Raw genomic sequence first — 21,496 nt, 5'->3', positions numbered from 1 at the left:
ACCTAAGTTCTAAGTTCAAGTTTAATTCGGACTCTGGAAGGTTACTGTGGCTACAGGTTTTCCTACCTGCCACCTTCTTCATCAGTTACCAGTTTCTGCTGCTACTTGACTTATTTCCCCTTCATTTTAATTGCCATGTTTTTTTAAAACTTAGTTCTTTGAATTGATTCTTTTTATGTGATGTGAATTGAGCCAACAGATGACCAGCTAAGTCAGGGCCTCAACCAGTACCGCCGCTCCCTATACGCAGAGTACGCAGTCTGCGTAGGGCACCAACTCCCAGGGGGGGCACCATCCCAGCTGCTCAAAAAAATTGTTTTTATATATTATAATAATACATTAATATTAATAATATACATAGATAGATAGATAGATACTTTATTAATCCCAATGGGAAATTCACATTCTTCAGCAGCAGCATACTGATACAATAAATAATATTAAATTAAAGAATGATAATAATACAGGTGAAAAAAACAGACAGTAACTATGTATAATGTTAAATATTAACGTTTACCCCCCTTGGTGGACTTAAAGAGTCGCATAGTTTGGGGGAGGAACGATCTCCTCAATCTGTCTGTGGAGCAGGACAGTGACAGCAGTCTGTCGCTGAAGCTGCTCTTCTGTCTGGAGATGACATTATTTAATGGATGCAGTGGATTCTCCATAATTGATAGAAGCCTTGCTGAGCGCCCTTCGCTCTGCTACAGATGTTAAACTGTCCAGCTCCATGCCAACAATAGAGCCTGCCCTTCCTCACCAGTTTGTCCAGGCGTGAGGCGTCTTTCCTCTTAATGCTGCCTCCCCAGCACACCACTGCGTAGAAGAGGGCGCTCGCCACAACTGTTTGATAGAACATCTGCAGCATCTTATTGCAGATGTTGAAGGAAGCCAGCCTTCTAAGGAAGTATAACCGGCTTTGTCCTTTCTTGCACAGCGCATCAGTATTGGCAGTCCAGTCTAATTTATCATCCAGCTGCACTCCCAGATATTTATAGGTCTGCACCATCTGCACACATTCACCTTTGATGATCACTGGGTCTATGAGGGGTCTGGGCCTCCTAAAATCCACCACCAGCTCCTTGGTTTTGCTGGTGTTCAGGTGTAGGTGGTTTGAGTCGGACCATTTAACAAAGTCATTGATTAGGTCCCTATACTCCTCCTCCAGCCCATTCCTGATACAGCCCACGATAGCAGTGTCATCAGCGAACTTTTGCACATGGCAGGACTCCGAGTTGTATTAGAAGTCCGATGTATATAGGCTGAACAGGACCGGGAGAAAGTACAGTCCCCTTGTGGCGCTCCTGTGTTGCTGACCACAATGTCAGACGTGCAGTTCCCAAGACGCACATACTGAGGTCTGTCTTTAAGATAGTCCACGATCCATGCCACTAGGTATGAATCTAATCCCATCCCATATACAAATAAACAAAAATATAAACGTATATATTGCATTTTACGGTGAACGCAGAGTAGGCTAAGCACACCTTATTTGAATAAAGTTCTATTTTGGCCCCTATAGTAGGTGTTTTTTTTTATTATTTTATTTTTACTTCCGTAATATTTGGGGGAGGGGGGCACAAAAGTAAATTTCTGCTTAGGGCACCCATTTGGCCAGCAGCGGCCCTGGCCTCAACCGTCAATCAGTTTCTTAATCAGAAGCCTATTATTGTTATTAATTTAACCCTTTATTTAATTCTGTGGCTTGTTTGTGCTATCATTCTGCCACAGCAGGCATTTCCAAAATGGCCGATTTTCTTTTTTCTAAAAGCACCATCAAAATATTTTATGAACCTCAACCGATCAATATTACTAAGAACTCCATCGTTGTTTATTTTTACATATTGTATGATGGACACTGGTGTGCTAGTCATGTGTCGGTTCATTTTGTTTGACATCATTGTTTTCCTGTTAATTAAGGAAAAAAGAAACAATTGAGGTGTCAGTCTTAAATAGAAAAGCAAATTGCAATTAAAGCAAAAGAAGTTAAAGTTAAAACCTGCAGCCACAGTAACTCTCCAGGACCGGATTTGGTCACCCTGGTGTACATTGTGCAATGACATTATTTGCATGAGTCCTGAGAGCAGTTGACAGTAGATAGAGATAGATAAATAGATAGATAGATAGATAGATAATAGATATAGATAGGGGAAATTCACATAATAATAAAGCAGTACCAACAAAAAGATGTCACACACAAAAAGCATTCAGTTTTGTGTGGCTGGTATATTAATCCTGTATGGATACTTTTTTAAAGTTACAGTATTTCTTACAGTATTTTGTTGTTATGATTGGGTGTTCAGTAACCTCATGATCTGTGGAAACTCTCCCTGCATCTACTGGTGTCCTATTTCCCAGATGGATGAATTGAGAAAAGAAACTATGCAGGATGGCTAATGCTGTTTGCCTTTCTAAAGCAATGAGTGTTGTATATGCCTTGCAAAGAAGGCAGCTGCGTACTGGTAATGTTCTGTGCTGTCATCACCACCCTCTGCAGTGCTGTAAGATTTTGAGCCACACATATGCCATAGCGGGATGTGATGTAACCAGTGAGGATGAACTCTGGTGTGCACTTGTAGAGGTTTGTGAGAACAGGTGGAAAAATGTAAGCTTTCTTCAGATGTTTGAGTATGTAGGTGAAGGCTCTAGTGAGCCTTTTTGAAAAGAGATTAAATGTATTTTTTTCAAAGAGAATATTGTGTTAATTAGTGATTTTCGCTCCAAGAAATTAAAAGGAGTGAAGGTTTATGGATGTGATGAGAGAGGACATGCAGGTGATGGGTGTAACAGAACAAGATGCAGAGAACAGAAAAATATGGAAGAAGATGATCCGCTGTGGCAACCCCTAATGGGAGCAGCCGAAAGAAGAAGAAGATCTCCACTGATATAGGTGAAGGTGTGGTCTGCTGTCTGAACTCTATGATAAGCTCCTTGGTATTGTTGACATTGTGCGTGAGGTTGTTGCCATGGCACCTTTAAGTCAGCAGGCAAACCTTTTCTCTGTAAGCTGTCACATCATGTTTCGTGATCAGGTGTATGATAGTGGTATTATCAGTAAATTTAATGATGGGGTTGGAGCTGCCTCTAGCCTCTAAGTCAAAGGTGAACAAGAAATACAGATGGGGGCTCAGCACACTATTCTAAGGAATGCCTGCATTGAGGATCATTGTGGAGGATGTGATGCTGCCAGTCTATGCATGGTGATGTCTGTTGGTTAGGAAGTCCACTATACAGTTACAGAAGGTGATGTTAATTTCTAAATTAATCAGTTTGGTGGTCAGCGTTTGTGGTGAAATAATTATTAACATTGAGCTGTAGTCCATAAACCAGACTGGTATAGCAGTGTTTATTATTCAAGTTTGTCTAGATGTTATGAAGTGTAAGGGATATGGCATTCTCTATGGACTGATTGTAATAGTTTTCAAACTGGAAGTGATTATGACTACCTGTAATATACTGTTTAATGTGTCCCAGATATAGTCTTTGAAGCCCTATATCACGACTGCAGTGTGTACTACCAGTCTGTAATCATCCAGATAATCAATTGTTTTTTTGACACTGGAATAATTTGTTGTCTTTTGAAAATTGGTGGGAACAACTTGTTCTCTCAGCAAGAGCAGTCAATTAACTGTAGATCATGACCCTAGAAGCCATAGTACTAGCAACATGGGAAGCAACACCAACAGTGGCTCTTAAAATGGTGCTGATAGAAGAACCTAAAATTGGCCTTCAAGATGTTAGAAGATGCCAAACAAATTCATATGAAACCAAATTAATAACAATGGACGACTTGATGAATAGAGCTCCTTAACTGAGTTGATCATACTTCAAACAATGCAGCATGTGTATACCTGACTGTTTAACGCAACATGTACATGTGTGCACTATTATTGGTGCACTATTATTGGTGCACTTAAACTTTCATTTAGCAAGGGATCCCGTTGTTGATGTTGGTGCGGGGAGATCCAACTACTTCATAGAGTGGTTTTTGGTGCCAGGGAACCTGGGTATAGGGCAAGGGAAAAAGCCCTTTACCGTCACAGGCCCCTAGGCTTGCAAGAAGAATGCCCTGATGGTAGATCTGTCTCTGAAGGAGATAATCAATTAAATAAAGCTTTTAAAATGTATGCTTAAGGAACCTACTTTGTACTGCTATGTTGATCCAATTAACATAATTCCTTTGCTAATAAATGTTACAAGATTTTCCTTGTATTCCTATCCTAGTACAAATCAAATGTACATTTTGACATCCTCTCAAATCACAAGAATAAATACAAGTTTGAATTCCTGTAATTTCTGGTAGTACTACTATTATCACTATTATTACTGTTACTAATATTCTTTGTGGTATAATGGCTTAGTCAAAATATGAGTAAATGCATCAAAATATTTTAAAAGTGTATAAAAATACCAAATAGAAATTGCTGAAATGTTTTACATTCTGTAAAATGTCTAAATGTGTACTGTGTCTGTGATTAGCTACAAAGTGACAAATGCTGCATGATTCTAAGATTTCTCTTTAGAAGATGGAGTTTGAGTCATTACCCTCTTAAAATGCACTTAGAAAATAGAACATTCCATTGGAACAATCCAATTAAGGGTTGTAAAACCCAGTGCTGGACACTGTCATGGTCCTTCGCATAACCCATTTGTGCAGATATTCCTGCCTATTTAATAGTGAACCTATTTAGAATTGCCAATGTTGAAATACATTCTTCAGATGCACTTGGATGCATCTTCAGTGATATAACCTGGGGTCATTGGGTGTTTCGGGTCTCGCAACATCAGACACCCTCACCCAGGCGACCCAGCCACGGATGATTAGTCCTCAACTTGCATCCCAGTAGCTATGGTCCACGAATTGCTCCTCTTTATCCAAAGTCATCTTGAGGCTGTTTCTGTGGTTTCTGTGATGGCTCTGATTGCTCTTCTTTTTTTTGACCCCTGTCATGTCTAGCAGAGTGAAGGCTCTCCAGAATGAGTGGCCAACAAAGCCCCTTTATCACACTTCCACTAGTAGGCAATAAACTCGCCATCCTTGTCTCTGGCACTATTCCAGAAGGTCCTTGTATTTCGAATACTTCCTCTCGTATGACTCCTATATGCAATGCTCCCGGGGAACAGTGAGTTCTATAATTACTAGTTGTTTGTTGCTTCTGACAGTACAGCTGTGTCTGGTCATTGTGATATTATTGTGATGTGCGCTGGGAATTTAAGTTGTTTACGTAGGTGTCTACAATTATCTGCGAAGAGTGAAGTAAGCCTGCTTGTGATTTGGGCTGTATATGGGATTGTTCACCTGCTCTCACAAAGATGATGTTCCTGCTGGTTACCATGCTGATATATCCAGGCTTTTAATCTACCAGGCAGACCCAACTTATCCACCTTTTGGTAGCCAGGCCTCTAGCAACCTAGTCTTTGAAACTACATTCAAAGACTTTTCCCAGGCTCTTGACTGGCCTCTCAGTGATTGATGAAATTGTAATGCCATCTAAGACAAAGTGGAACTCATCTGTAACTCTGCCCTTCTGTAGGATGAGGGAACAGGACTTGGTTGGCTTAAGGCTTATTCTTGCCTATGAGAAAAGCTTTTCAAGGCTTCAGGATCCACCTGCAGTTTGTGAATAAAGTTGTTGTAATTGTGAGGTCGTCCATGAAGACTCTTATAGGGGGTTGCCACACACCAGAATTGGTCTGGGGTCCTCTGCATTCTACCTCCACGGCTTTCACTACCATATTCATAGTCAGGGTGAACAGCATGGCTGAAATTGTACAACCAGTGATGATATTCTATGTCCTGTCGGAGGAAGAGAAAGCCCATTTAAGAAGCACATAGTGATTCACACACACAGAGCACGTAGAAGTATACATAACAAAGCGCTTAACGTGCTACTTTAGTTACGACGGTATTTGAGAAACTACTAAATTAAACAATTTTAAGATGTTTATGATGTTCTACTTTAATGACAAAATAAAGTACGAGATTAAAGTGGAAATTTCGAGATTAAAGTTGACATTTCGAGCTTTTGTTCCCTACTTTGTCCTTGATTTTTTTTCTTTTCTCTGTACCCTAATAAGCTTCCATATGACACTCAGATGGTGGGCTTCGACTCGCTTTTTAATGGCGACTTTGATATCTGACCACTTCTTTTTTTATTTCGGGCACTGTGCGACTTTGTGAACTTGGGCTTTTGAGTTTCTCCGACACTCTGTGTCACTCCATCAACTCCCTTCTGTTGTTTATACCACTGCTTAAACCAACAAATAGTATATTTATCAGTGCCTCCACTTGGTATTCGCTGTAATTCTTCTATTTTCTAAAGCTATTGCCATTGTCTTTTCACAGAATGCTGAACTTAAGGGCTATTTATATTGATTTGCATATTCAAAGACGCGTAATTCGGGGCAGAGACGGGGTGGGACGGCAGGCATGTGCACATGCGTTAGTTTTCATGCTGAACCGGGTTTATGTAGCGGAAGAACATGGAAGTTGGCGTAGGCACAGATTTATGTATCTAGATTTTTTTGTGCGTACGCACATTTCCGCTTTTGTCCGTACGCCATGTCTTAGTGTGAATTCTATGCACGCCATTATGCATGAGGCCCCTGGTCATTCTGAGTTTGGTGGAGGAAGTCATCCAGCTCATCTTTGGAATACCCGAGTATACCATTACGTTTCCTACTAAGCAGTTCTCTAGTGATCCCAAAAGAATTGGCGATAAAAGCGACATGCTTTCTATCTATCTCTCTCTCTCTGTCTCTCTCTACCTCGCCACCTGTGCCACTCTGCCATGTATAGGGACATTAGTCTCTTCCTAAGAATGTGCTGGAGCTCTGCCAATGGGGTCTTCTCTACCACTTCCACTCTCTTATACTGCTGTGTCAGGATCCTAAACTCCTGTCGTAACTGATGGATCTTCATTACTCTGCCACTCATTGTATAGGGAACTGGGGTGTTTTCTACCTCTGTTCCAAACCTCTGCAGAGCACAGCTGACAATAATTGCTGACATTGCCTGCAGCAGACTATCAGCATCTAGTTTTATGGTAGCTATGATGATTTCTGCCACATCTTTGTCTAACTGAAGCCACTCATTCTGTTTGCTGGCAGGAGGTCACTTAACCTGCAGGTCTGTCTTTGTAAAGCATGGAAAAGGAGCTTCTGGTGCTTGGAGGTTCTGGGCTCTGTGGAGTGACTCCAGGCTGGGCTCCAAATACACTAACATGCACAGTATGTCTTTGGTACATGTGAGGAAAACAGTTAGCCATATACGAGGTAGAATCTAAAGGGGCATAACACCAAATATGGAAAGAATCCCTAAAAATTACTAAATTGTCAATTTTTGAGACAGAAATCTTCTTGAATATTTATCTGTATTTTGAGCTTTGCAGATTTATAGAAATACAGTGTTCCCTTGTCATTTAGAACAAAAATAGCTGCATATTTTGTATTCCTCTCCATTGTACAGCCATGGCCAAAAGTTTTGAGAATGGCACAAGTACTGGTTTTCACAAAGTTTGCTGCTTCATTGTTTTTAGATCTTTTTGTCAGATGTTTCTATGGTACAATGATGACTTTTGAATATTTTGTTTTGCTATCTTGTAAACTTTGCAAACTTGTTTATCTGCATTTTATTTTCTAATACAGTAATCCCTCGCTATATCGCGCTTCGCCTTTCTCGGCTTCACTCCATCGCGGATTTTATATGTAAGCATATTTAAATATATATCGCGGATTTTTCGCTGCTTCGCGGGTTTCTGCGGACAATGGGTCTTTTAATTTCTGGTACATGCTTCCTCAGTTGGTTTGCCCAGTTGATTTCATACAAGGGACGCTATTGGCAGATGGCTGAGAAGCTACCCAGCCTACTTTTCTCTTTCTCTTGCGCTGACTTTCTCTGATCCTGACGTAGGGGGATTGACCAGGGGGGCTGTTCGCACACCTAGACGATACGGACGCTCGTCTAAAAATGCTGAAAGATTATCTTCACGTTGCTATCTTTTGTGCAGCTGCTTCCTGAAATGACATGCTGCACGGTGCTTCGCATACTTAAAAGCTCGAAGGGCACGTATTGATTTGTGCTTGAAAAACAAACTCTGTCTCTCTCTATCTCTCTCTCTCTCTCTCTTTGTTTGCTCCTGACGGAGGGGGTGTGAGCTGCCGCCTTCAACAGCTTTGTGCCGCGGTGCTTCACATACTTAAGCCAAACAGCCCTATTGATTTGTTTGCTTTTCTCTCTATCTCTGTGACAGTCACTGCTCCTGACACGCACTCCTTTGAAGAGGAAGATATGTTTGCATTCTTTTAATTGTGAGACGGAACTGTCATCTCTGTCTTGTCATGGAGCACAGTTTAAACTTTTGAAAAAGAGACAAATGTTTGTTTGCAGTGTTTGAATAACGTTCCTGTCTCTCTACAACCTCCTGTGTTTCTGCGCAAATCTGTGACTCAAGCATGACAATATAAAAATAACCATATAAACATATGGTTTCTACTTCGCGGATTTTCTTATTTCGCGATGGAGGAGGGATTACTGTAATCCATAATTTAGATATTTTCTTTTGTGATTAATTATAAGTTAAAGTATTTCTGTGCCTTAATCCCTTACACTTACATTTCACTTCGCCCCTGCCATAGTCCACTGTGCGCCTCATTATGTACCTTCATTCTTTAATTGTTTTTCTCATTGGGAAAAATTTGCAGCTCAGTTTTTGTTATTGCAAAAGGTTTGGGGAAAACCACTACTGTATATTCATGTTAGTGTTAACTTAATTTTCAATTTCCAGAGTTACCTGCCCAAACATGACCTGCAGAGTGTCTTCACTTATTTCTTCCTACAAATATCTGATATGCATTCCTTGCAATTGGGGCTTCTGGACAGTAGTTATTAATTTAAAACACTCAGAAACGAAAGGACCCTTTGTGCTAGCACTGGTGACACATGCCTTATCAGGGGAGGAATATGGGTACCACATCCAGGCAGCTTGATATATATCTTAAGCAAAACCTGTGAAAAAAATAATTTCACACAACTATTGTTATGACCATGATTATCGACTTCAGTGTTCTGATACTAGATTTGATAAGAAAACAGTCTAGATTTAACTCCGATATCTTAATTAGAAAGACATAATATTGGCTTAAACAGTCACCAAAACAGCAATCTTAAACCTGGAAAGAAATGTTGAGAAGCATATTAAATCTGATCTTGAACTGCAATCAAAATTACACATGAAGTTTATCCACCCTGGGATAATTATGTGATTTGTGCAATTACCTTTATACACTGTGACACTAGGGGTAGCTGTTGCCCAGTAAAACCCACAGACAACACATCCAAACACCAGGTAAAAGTCCCAGTAATATTTTTAATAATTACAATAATGTGCACAAAGCACATCCACCTCCACAATACTCAATAATCAATAACACAATAAATCAACAATAATCCTCCTCTCCACCCAGCAGCTCTGTCACTCTTCCTCCCAACTCTGCCTCAGCTTGCTGGTTTTCCCACAGTCCTTTAAATAGTCTTTGACCCGGAAGCGCTCCTGTCCTTCAGCCCACGTGATCCAATGGCACTTCCGGGTCAGATGAAGATTTATATTTTTCTTTAGCCTGGAAGTACTTCTGTCCTTCCGTCCCCATGACTTGGGAGTACTTCCGGGTTATAATAGAAACAATCTTCGTGCCTCCCTGCAGCGTCCCCTGGCGGCCCCCATGGTATCCAGCAGGGCTGTGAAGCCGAACTCCATTGTCCATGATGCTCTGGGGGAATTCGGGGCACCACCATGTTGCAGGGAGGACTCCATCTGGCGGTGTAGATGTATTGGCCAGGATAAGCTGCCGGCCATCTCTCCCAACACTCACTTTGTTAACAACATATGCAATGTATCTACAGGTCATTCTGGGAAAGGTTTCCATGGCAACCACGAACACAGAATTGCACCAAAAGGTGGCACCCACATGAAAACAAATGGCAACACAAAATAATACTAAATACATTTTCTAGTCTTGACAGAGGTCTTCCAGAACAAAATACTGTAAAGGGTCCCTTCAGATTCCTTGGGTAAGTAAACCACTAACTCGGTGCGTACCTTTTAATTAAAAGGTTTCAGAATAATTATTTTTAAAAGGAAACCACTGAATATCATTAACAATTTTTTTTTTTGTTGAAGGGCAAAAAACTACTTGGAATTGCTGTGTACATGGTAGTAATTATGATGATAAAAAAGATGTTGAAGTTTATCCTAAAACTTTAATTTGTTGCTTTTGGATTCCACGTCAATTGACTACTTTTTCTTTAATCTTTTATAATGTCTTCATTTTATAGGGGAACTTAAATTTTCTTTTGTATATTTATATATTGTATATGCTTTTTACTAAGATAGATTAAGAATTTGACCTGAAAAAGTAACTACTGAAATATTGTTTTATATAATAATTGTTTTACTTGGTGATGTGTATATATTTTAAAAGGCCTTTTTATGATCTGTGCAAAGCAGGGACTTTTAAACTGTGACTTGGTGTTTATGAGAAATAATCTCTATAATGAAAAATATTGAAATTCTATCCTTGGCAATGCAAATAATTCCTACACTACTTTCCCATGCAAGTTAGTATCACTCTGATCTTTCTTGGCTTTACCAGCTGATCATGGCTCACATTATTGTTCAGTTTGGTAGAGTAGGTATAAATACCTTGTAGAAAGCTATTTAGAGTTAATAGTAAAAGTGCTTCTTTGAGAAAGATTTTTTTAGCTTATTTTATCAGATACTTTAGAAGCTGTGCAAGATGACTTTAGTGATACATTTCTTCTTGTTGCTCATTGTATGAAATACACTTTTAAATCTTACCATATTTTTCTTCAGCAATTTTCATATGTAGAACATCATCCCAGTTCTTACCACTGTGACTTTAGTTTGGAAGTTAGCCATTTTAAAATATAATTTACTTTTTGCCAACTTACTCTTCTCAAATACTCTTACTATAGTATAGTTGCTAGATCTTGATGATTCCTGCATATGTACTGTACAGTCTCATATCCACTTCATCCAATTAAGGGGTATTATTTGATGTAACTCATAAATCTAGCTTGTTCTAAACTCAATGTCCCTTCAATATCTAGTTTAAAGAGTCCTCAGCTGGCCTATGCATATGTTTTCCCAGTACCTCTTTGATGCCTGATTCAAATATAAGCCATGGATACATGTCCGATCTGCCCATTAAGTACCCCAAAACCGTTACCACTTTATTTTACACCATGATTTGAACATTTTGATCCACATGCATGCTACATACATCCTTGAACATGAAGTGCACAAATATATATGCAGAGTGGATTATTGTCTTTTCATATTGAAGCAGCTGCTGTACTGTTTGCACATGCTGTATTTTTGCTGGTCCTTGAAAGCATCGGTATGTGTCATTTGCAGAACATTGCGTTTACTCCCCTAATCCATCCCTGACTTTATTAGGAATATGCTTGCCACCCCATTGAGGCAAAGGCACAGTGAGTATTCACCTAGACACTGATGATTGGTTCAACTTGATAAAACATTTAACAATATATCTTGTTGGGCCAGGTTGCTTGTAGTAAATAGAGTGCTGTGATTATTTCATCCAGAGTTTCTTTTTTGAGTATGGGTAGTCTCCTACATGAAAGAAGAGCTGAGTGCTATACTGAATCAAGATAATGACAAAATATCTAATGGATTATTTTTTTTTTATCTGAATGTTTCTCTGCGGGTTAGAAAATGAAGAGGTGGTTGATGCTTTAGTGTGTTTGAACCTCTGACTACATTCTCTGTTTTTATCTTTGACAAACTTGAGCAAAACACAACACTTCCACCCATTTTCCAACCCGCTGAATCCGAACACAGGGTCATGGGGGTCTGCTGGAGCCAATCCCAGCCAACACAGGGCACAAGGCAAGAACAAATCCCGGGCAGGGTGCCAACCCACCGCAGGACACACACAAACACACCCACACACCAAGCACACACTAGGGCCAATTTAGAATCACCAATCCACCTAACCTGCATGTCTTTGGACTGTGGGAGGAAACCAGAGCGCCCGGAGGAAACCCACGCAGACACGGGGAGAACATGCAAACTCCATGCAGGGAGGACCCGGGAAGCGAACCCAGGTCTCCTAACTGCGAGGCAGCAGCGCTGCCACTGTGCCGCCACACAACACTTTAAATTGATAATTTGACTTTTGATTGGTGACTGTAATTTGGCTGCATTCAAGTGAGTTTGAATGTATACATTCGTGTGCCCTTGGACATGTGCAGAACTGTTTCCTGATTTGTGCCCAATGCTGCTCGTATAGTGATAGTCAAGGTCTCTTGTACCTTTTGTGAATTTCACAGAGCTAATTTTTCTGTTACAACTACATGGACTTTTTCTTGTGGACTGGACAAAGCTTGTACCTAAGATGTTAATCATGAAAATGATTTGTGTGTGCTTGATTTGTTTCATAATTAATGTCAACAGTGTCCAAGTTTATTTCTGTAAGGCATGTTTTGAATTTATCTGGTCATGTAATTCCCTTATGAACTTTCTTTTTTTGAGATTTAGATATCATTAATGTTCTGGCTCTGGATTATGTAGATCTTACTGTTACACACATGTTGAATTCTTTTGTAGTTTGTTTCCTTAGGGTGGAATTATGCATGTGATCCTTTAGGAAAATATGCAGTGCCTATATCTGAAGCACAGGGCCTGGAGCAGGAATTAAACCAATATGTCATGTGCACACACTCCTAGAAATACACCTATTTAAACAGCAATACCTTGACCAGACAAAAATTAAATAACATAATACATCACATAATGCTAAGCTGATACTTTATATATAGATTTTTGTGTGTTTCTACTTGTACCTAGAATAAAGAAAAGCATATGATGGGTAATAATTCTTTTTGAAAGAAGCAGATTCATTTTCAAGATCACAAAATCATATTTGTGAAATAACCAAATTAAACTAGTGGTTGGAGTAACAGGTAAAAAAAAACAAAACATTTTATGTTAGATTCTTCCTGGTAAGTCTGTAAGTTATCATCCTTTTGCTATTGGAACTGCAGGGACAGTGAAAAAGAATGGTTAAAAATGAAAACTTTAGTTATATGAAGAGAGATATACATCAAGGAGGCAAGATGTGACAAGGAGCCATTTTACTGATATATTTAGATGTGACATTTCTATGAGTTCAAGTATATGTAATTTATATTTTCTTTTCCTAGTGATGTACATTTTTATGTCATTACGTTTGTAAAGTATACATAAAAGTTTGCAATTTATAAAATGATAGATAATAAGAGAAAACATTGTCAATTTCTTGGCCGTTCTGGGAAATATCAACATGTAAACAGTCTTTGCAGTTTTTCTCTTTGTATCCCTTAGCTCATATGGAATTTGTCTGCAGGTCACACATTTCGATCTGTCTTACTCAGCTGGGTCACTCTTTGGAATCTAGCCAATCAATGCCCTAATAGCACAGAGGTCATTTGGGTCAATTAAAATCAGACTGCAGCACTCAGTCCTGATCCCTGTTCCACATGTGCTGGTGCTGTGCTTTAATAAGGTGTTAACTTTCTTCCAAATGTTCAGAAGATACATTTTTAAAAAAATATGCAATTAAATTAGAATATTGATGTGGAATTTATTTCTAAAGTAGTGTGTCTTGTCTTGAACTTCTGAAACCCAATAACTTTGTATGGGGTATTTATATTACGCACTTGAACTTAGGTTTCTGGGGAAGTTTGCTGTCCTTACTGTATATCTATCTCAAACTGTAGATGACATAGTATTTCACACATTTTAATATAGCTCAGGCAGCAGCATGGTTATACAGTGTTGAGAACTGTTGCTTCACAGTTCCAGTACCCTGGGATTAAATCAGATGGTTTGCTATTGTCCAAATGGAGTCTGTATGCTGCCCTTGCAGGTTTTCCTCTGGCATTCCCAAAGATGAATAGGCAAGCATAACCGGCTACTATATAGTGGCTCAGTATAAGAGGGCATTGTGATAGATAAAGGTGATTCCTAACTTGTTCCTATGCCTGCGACCCTGAATTAGATGTAAAGGGTTTGAGAATGTTATGTAGCTCAGTACACTGTTTGGAATTCAGAATTTTAGTTTAACAAGGTATCCTCATGAAAAAAATTGATAAAGTTCATTAAAAAGAAAGAAGAATCTTTAAAGAAATTGTATCAAAGGTGAAAGGGGAAAGCAAAATAAAAAAGTGAAAAGTTTTATACAAATATAAAATGAAAGTTTGAAAAAATACTAAAAGATTTTTTCATTCTGTGTCTAAAAAAGATAGCATAGCAATTCTTTTAACCTTTTAGTTCTGCTTTTCAGGCTTTCATAAGAAGTAAATCCACATAACACTCATATTGCTTTTTTGGTATGCTAAATAAAACACTAATTACATAATATTCATTAGTCAGAAGTAGTAAGTTTCAGAGCAGTTAATGATTTTTTTTTTTGCAGGCATGCACAAGTAAAAAAAAAAGGGATTTTGTGTACAAGTGTGCAACTTAAAATGAACATTGTAAAGAAGAAATATCAAATCATAGCTTAAAGACAATAAACATCAAATCAAATTTTATTTGTCACTTTGTCACATACAAATTATACATACAGTACAATATGTATTGCAGTTCTTAGTTGCTGAGGTTCAATGACTGTACCTTTAAGAAGAATATAAAGCATCATGTAGTTCTAGACATTTTCCTTTTTCCACATGCAGACTAACTGTGTCAAGAAGCTCCTACTCATCCTCTCAGAACTGGGCTTGAGGTAGTGGTAGTGTATACAGTGGCGTAGGAAGGTGGGTGCGGTGGGTGCGGCCCGCACCGGGTACCAGCTCTGAGGGGGTGACAAAAAATTGCCGTGTGCATAATTTATTGTTCCAATTTCGATGTATTTTTCGAGATGTGCTGCTCATAAGACTTCAATAGCGATACCGTTTTTGGCGATTTATCTCTCTATTATAAAAAGAAATCCTGTACCCTGTCCTGATAGTCTACGATATGTGATCATCTCGGAAGATAATTTAAAGACCCGTGGGATGAAAGAGACCTGCCACGGTGCATCTCACGGGAACATAGAACAAGAGTCTTGCAAGACACACCCTACTTACAAGCAATATCAAAAAAAAAAACACAAATCAGTAGTGTAAAGGCGGTCATGCAGTACACACAGCTCCAGGGCTCTCAGTGCATATAAAGTGTATAAGGTCAATACGGTAGAAATGAATAGGGTAGAAGTGAAATGAATAGGGTAGAAATGAAACGTCGACGATTAAACGAAGAAAAAAGAAAAGCGCGGAGAAAAGAGACCCAAACGCGATGGAGAGAAAAAGATGCTAAAAAGAAAAACAATAATCTAGGTGCAAATTTAGAAAATAAAGAACATTATGATCAGCCCGGAACAAGTGGAATGGAAAAAAAAAGCACATCCAATCGGGCGTGGAGAAAAGAGACTCAAATGCGTTGGACAGAAAAAAGAGCAAAAAAGAATAATCGAGGTGCAAATTCAGAAAATAAGGAAAGTAATTATCAGCCCGGAATAAGTGGAATGGAAAAAAAAGCACATCCAATCCGGCTCAGAATTAAAAGACAATGAGTAAAAGAAAGTAGAACTTCATAAAGACGTTTACAAACGTTGACGCTAAACACATGCAGAGCAGGTTAGAGACTATGAAACCAGGGAAATTAGAAAGGCTCAAAAAAAAAAACAAAAAACGGCGCTATACACATGTGGAGAAAGCTGCGACAGCAGCTACCCCAACCGAACACGAGCAGCGTTATACATCCTGCAAGAAAGAATTCAACAAAAGAACGCCCGTGGCCAGAAATAAAAGACAGGTATTGCTTTTACAACGTCACGCGAGACCAGGCAGTGAGCCATCATTTAAAACAAGTCAACAGACCACTAAGCTAGCAGTTGTTGGATTTCTTTTGGCAGGCAAGCATCATGTGTTCCCAGCTCTTAAAACAACGACATGCGACAGGCAGAAGAGGCAGCTAGCAAGCAGCAAAAAGACAGCAAATGATCCAAAAGCATATCCTTAGCATACGTTCAGCCGCAACACCCTTCACAACACGAGCAGTATTATACGTCTGGGAAGAAAGAGATGTAACCTCGCGCGGGGCAGGAAATAAAGAAACAAGTATTGTTTTTACAAAAGTTTTTAAAGTAAAAGTGAAAATAATGCATATGTAACAATTCACAAGAAAATAACAATCTCTTTAAATTGTAGATTGCCTGCCTAAGGTAAAGTCATCCCTGATGAATGGGGACGTGGGAATGAGGGGTTCTTTCATCGGATTAGTGCTATTTCAGATGTGGAATGGCAAAATGGGGGAGGCAGCTTGATGAATGAGGTCTCCAGGACTTAAAGCAAATCCAAATCATATTATGTGATATCATCTAATGTGAAATTCTACTCCGTACTTCTAGAATTTTTATTTTTATACTGTATTGAGGATTTATTCTGTTCTATGTACTGTACTGTACGGCTCAGAATTAAAAGACAATGAGTAAAATGACAAAGTAGAACTTCATAAAGATGTTTACAAACGTTGGTGCTAAACACATGCAGAGCAGGTTAGAGACTATGAAACCAGTGAAATTAGAAAGGCTCAAAAAAAAAAAAAAAAAAAAAGGCGCTATACACATGTGGAGAAAGTTAAAGGATATGAAAGTAGGAAAATTAGAAAATACAAAAAAAGAAAGTAAAGATCGCAGTAGTGCAAACAAACAAACTGCCTCATTTAACTATGCACCAGTCTAACTTTGGTTTTGCACAATAATTACTACACTATTGCACCTTAACACTTAATTCTACTTTATTCACATAATTTTACTTATTTATTATGTTCTACTATACTGTTATCTTTCAATCTATGACTTTTTGTTAATTTAACTGATATTCTAACTTTGCACAGTTTTTGATAAGCAGATCAGGATGCATTTCACTGCGTGTTGTCCTGTATAACTATGCATGTGACAAATAAAGAATCTTGAGAATTTCAAAAACGGAGTTTACCGCACATGCATTTATTGGTTACTTTGTTCATGTATATATATTTATCTGTCTGCTTATTTAAAAAGCTACATTTACCCCAGGAGTCAAAAACGTTCTGTCTAGCCCTTGTACAAAAACCTAGAGAAAAGCTGGGGTATCACCTTGGTAACCCCATGTACTTTTGGAACTGTGAGAGAAAAAAAGCACGACTTTACAGACAGGAGTCCAATGCAGAACTCTACTTACTTTTTTACTTATTAAAAAAAAATTATTAACTGCTGATGATGTAGATCGTTTTGTCTGTGCTTAAATTCCAAACAGAGAAACCTATCCTGACCTCATTAAAAAGATTCAGCATATTGGGACTCGCAAGATTACAAATATTGTTTTTACAGAAGTTCTGAAATAAAAGTGAAACTAATGAAATAGCAACAATTTAAAGAAAAAAAAAATCTTAAAATTGTGTATCCAGAAAACCAAACACGGGGGTTGGCCAGCGAAGCGAGCAGGGGGCGAAACCCCCTAGTTCCTTATTAATAAAAAGGCATTTTACTTTTTTTTTATTCATAAAAAATTGTTTACAAAATAATTAACATTATGCCCTCTTTACTTAACCAATTGAATAAAAAAATTGCTTTCTCAATAAATTTCATTTTATATTTTGGTGGACATGGTGGTGACAAGTTTAAACTCCGCACCGGGTGCCACCAGACCTTGCTACACCACTGAGTGTATACCTGAACACAGCACTGAAAATAGGCTGTTGTTGGAAATCCATGGTATCATGGATTCTTTTTTTTTTTTTTTTTGCTCTATTCTGACATCACTTGGTATAAATGTCCTAAAAATTAGGGAGTGCACAGTGATGTATTCAGTTGATAGCACCATTCTTTGTACAGCTGTGTGGTGTTTCCAAACCAGGCAGTGATACTCCCTGTTGGAATACTTTCGATGATGGATGTGTAGAAGTTCTTTAGTATCTAGGAGGGCAGCCTAAAATCCATGAGGCAGCTGAGGTTTTAAACATTGCCATGCCTTCTTTTTGCTTGGACCAGGTCAGATCCTCCGTGATGTGGATACCACGGTATCTGAAATTGTCCTCCCCCTCCACCTGATTGCTGTTAATACTGAGGGGGTGGTATTGCCTCTGCTGTTTTCTTCCAAAGTCCACAATCGGCTCTTTTGCAATGCTGGCATTCAGGAGTAGACTGTTGTCCTGACACCAGTGTGACAGACTCTCCACTTCATCTAGGTAACCGTGCTTATTGTTGTTAGATATCAGTCTTATCACAGCTTTCTTATACCTGCACTAATGAAGCAAAGAAACACATCTGAGTAATCAAAAACACATGTGATGCCAATTGTCCCAAACATTATGGTGCCATGAAATGGGAAGACCTTGTATAAAAAGTATAATATTGTATCTACATGGTGTTACCAAAATGTATGCAAATACCCTTACATTAAAAGTCTTTAATCATGTGTGAATTGTTTGATTTGTAATTTTAAATTGTGCAGCTGAGGGGTAAATCAAGTAAAAGTTTTTCTATTTGTCCGAAACGTAATAGAGGACACTGTATATGGACACACCTCCAAAATGTTGAGTTCAGATATTTTAGTTGCACCCATTTTTAACAGTTGCATAAAATCAAACAGTTAGCCATGTAATTTCTATTGGCAAACATTGGCTATAGAATGGGTTGTACAGAAGAGGTCAGTGACTTTAGGAGTGGTACCACATACATGAATAGGATGCCACTTTTGCCTTAAGTCGGTATGTAAAATATCTGCTCTGTGAGAGCTGCTATAATTATGAAGTGGAAATGGAAGTGTCTAGGAGCAAAAACACATGGCCAGTGAAGTGGTATTCCACGCAAACTCATAGTGGGGCCACTGAGTGCTGATGCGCGTAATGTGTAACATTTTGCCTATTCTCTGTTGCACCACGTCTAACAGAGTTCCAAGCTGCCTTTGAAAACAACATTAGCACAACAATTCTGCCCTGGGAGCTTCATAAATGGGTTTCCATCACAGAGTAGCTGCACACGAGCCTAAGATCACATTGCACAATGCCAAGCTCCTACTGGACTGGAATAAATCATGCTGCTATTGAACTCTGTAGCAGTGTAAGGGTAATTCCATGTCAAATCATCAGACTTTTGGACCTCACCGTTACGGATTTTAACAAAACTTGGCATGCTGACTTGGTCATTTGAGAAACCCATGGAACAAAATATTTTGGATCAATATTAAGGGAGATTTATTGGTGTGTGGTATGACTTTGACTAGCTATATCTCACTAAACATAAGTTGAACAAAAATTGTTTCAAAGCTCTTTTCCAACTCAATATTTTGTGTATATATTATGCTATTCCCAAAATGAAAAATTACCATGTTATGACTGATTATGCTATTAAAAATTGAATGCAAAAAAAATTTTTTTTAAATTAATCAATTGTTTTACTAAAGCTAGCTTATAATGTAATAAGCATATCCAGAAAATGTGGTCTTTGTCTTTTAAGTCATTGCTGAGATATCATTACTTATAGATGGCAACACATGGTTTCATATCACTAATAGGCCTTTTTCATAGCAGTCACATTGTCATGAACCACTGTTCTTATAAAGGCCTCCCAGCCAGGAAAGTTATCAGCAACCAACCTGGCCATGATGCCCATCCATCCACTTCCTTTTATTCTAAAGTCTTATCTTCCAGGATGGATGGTTCCTTCCATCCTTGTGATTCAGATGCCAGCCAACCCATATCTTCTGTGACAGTTTTAATAGGGAATTTTAGGACTCCTGAAGCTGACTTTAGCACTCCAAGTTAATAAACAGTGACATATCCGGTGATTTGTTAGAAAGAAATGGCCTGCTCGATCTAAATCAGAGTAGTTGCAACATCCCTCTAGTGGACCTCCTATTTGTGCACCCGCAGGGCATTATGGGCATCCCTGTTGGGGTACTTGTGTACTGCCAGAGGGAGCTATCAAAAAGGATAATACTTTGACCTAGGGTGGTTCTGTCTGTACTGGAACTGTTTCTCATGTCAGTGCTGTTGTACGAGAAGTACTTACTGGCTGATAAGAAGTTGCTCCATCTCTCCCAGGTCAGTTAGAGTTAGGAGTGGAGTTGGTCAAAGCTCAGCTTGAAGGAATGGAGGAGAAAAAAAAGTAAGAAATAAAGAATGAGAATTGTTGGAAGAACCTGTACAAAGAATTTTTTTTTTAAATAAAATACCTTAGTTGAAACTGGGACAGTGCTATTATAGTTGTATCTGGGGCTTGGGGCTCTGCTGTGCACCCTAGAGGTAAAACATTGAATAGTTCGCTTTCTTGTTTTAAACAGACTTCCACTGGTCCTTAGTCATGTCATTTATCCTTACATATTCACAAAATCTCTTAATAGAATACTTTTTATCTTGTTAAGCCTGTCACTATTTAAAATATTTTCCATTTACTTTTGTCAGCCAACTCGATTGCTAGTTGAATTTTGAGCTTATACATATTTCATGAAACCATGAGTTAATACATGGTGGTTTTGGATCAGCTTTACATTTCTACATGTATACTGCCAGGGACAGTAAAATGTATTCTTATGTTTCAGATGTTGTGATGCATGAAATAAGCTTAAAGGCAAAATCAGAATACTTAAACATAGAAACCAGTATTGTAACTGCCTAATATAATCTGTTCCAAAAACATTTGGGGGAAAAGTATCAAATACCTAGACTGCTTTAGAATAAATGCAGTTTAAATGTCATACTATATATTGGTTTTTCATAACCCTCTAATCTTTAAATGGACATCATGTTACAGGCTAAATAAGTTTTTTTTTGTTTTTTAGTGTTTTTATTGAATACAATCCTAGTGTGTCACAGTGTGGCCAGAGTTTCATTCCCATCTCCAGGTTCTTTACATTTTATCCATGTGTTTTTTATTGTCTTTTGAGTATTATTTTGTAAATTATGCTATTGAATATGTTGCTTTCTATTGTTTATATTTTATCACTTTTTAGACAATATTGTTTATTATTTATTGTTATTATAAGTTATGTATTTATTAGATATTTTGTGTGTTCCTTGTAAACTGTAGGCTGATAGGTTAAAACCCCACCTAATGTTGAGGCCTTTATAGTGGGAAGAGAAACCTCAGTCCTTCATTTTCAGTATTGTTCAGCTCTTAAATTTTATTTTCACTTTTTTTCAAAAAAGTTATATTTAGTAAATTTTCTTTTCTGATTTTTTTTGGATTTTGGATCTTTACTGTTGTTTCTGGATTTTGATTATAGGATATTGTGCTTGGTTTTGCTAGCCTTTTGGCTTGCCTCTTGTAAGAAAACCTTTTTAATCTTTTTCATTCCTATTTTGTTTTTTGAATCGTTTGTCAATAAACCCTTTACCTATTTGTGGTTTAGGGTCAGGGGCTTTAATGGTTCCCAATCATACTTTTTGGA

At 38.3% G+C, this 21,496-nt stretch overlaps 1 protein-coding gene across 1 annotated transcript in view; it reads left to right on the top strand.

The window, feature by feature from the left end:
- The window catches only part of scfd2 (sec1 family domain containing 2), a 651,507-nt gene that overhangs the window by 163,587 nt on the left and 466,424 nt on the right, over window positions 1-21,496 (top strand).

The sequence above is a fragment of the Erpetoichthys calabaricus genome, chromosome 5, assembly GCF_900747795.2.
Source record: "Erpetoichthys calabaricus chromosome 5, fErpCal1.3, whole genome shotgun sequence".
NCBI classification, from domain to species: domain Eukaryota; kingdom Metazoa; phylum Chordata; class Cladistia; order Polypteriformes; family Polypteridae; genus Erpetoichthys; species Erpetoichthys calabaricus.
The sequence above is the reverse complement of the archived record's forward strand: the minus strand, read 5'-3'. Positions and strand labels throughout refer to the sequence as shown.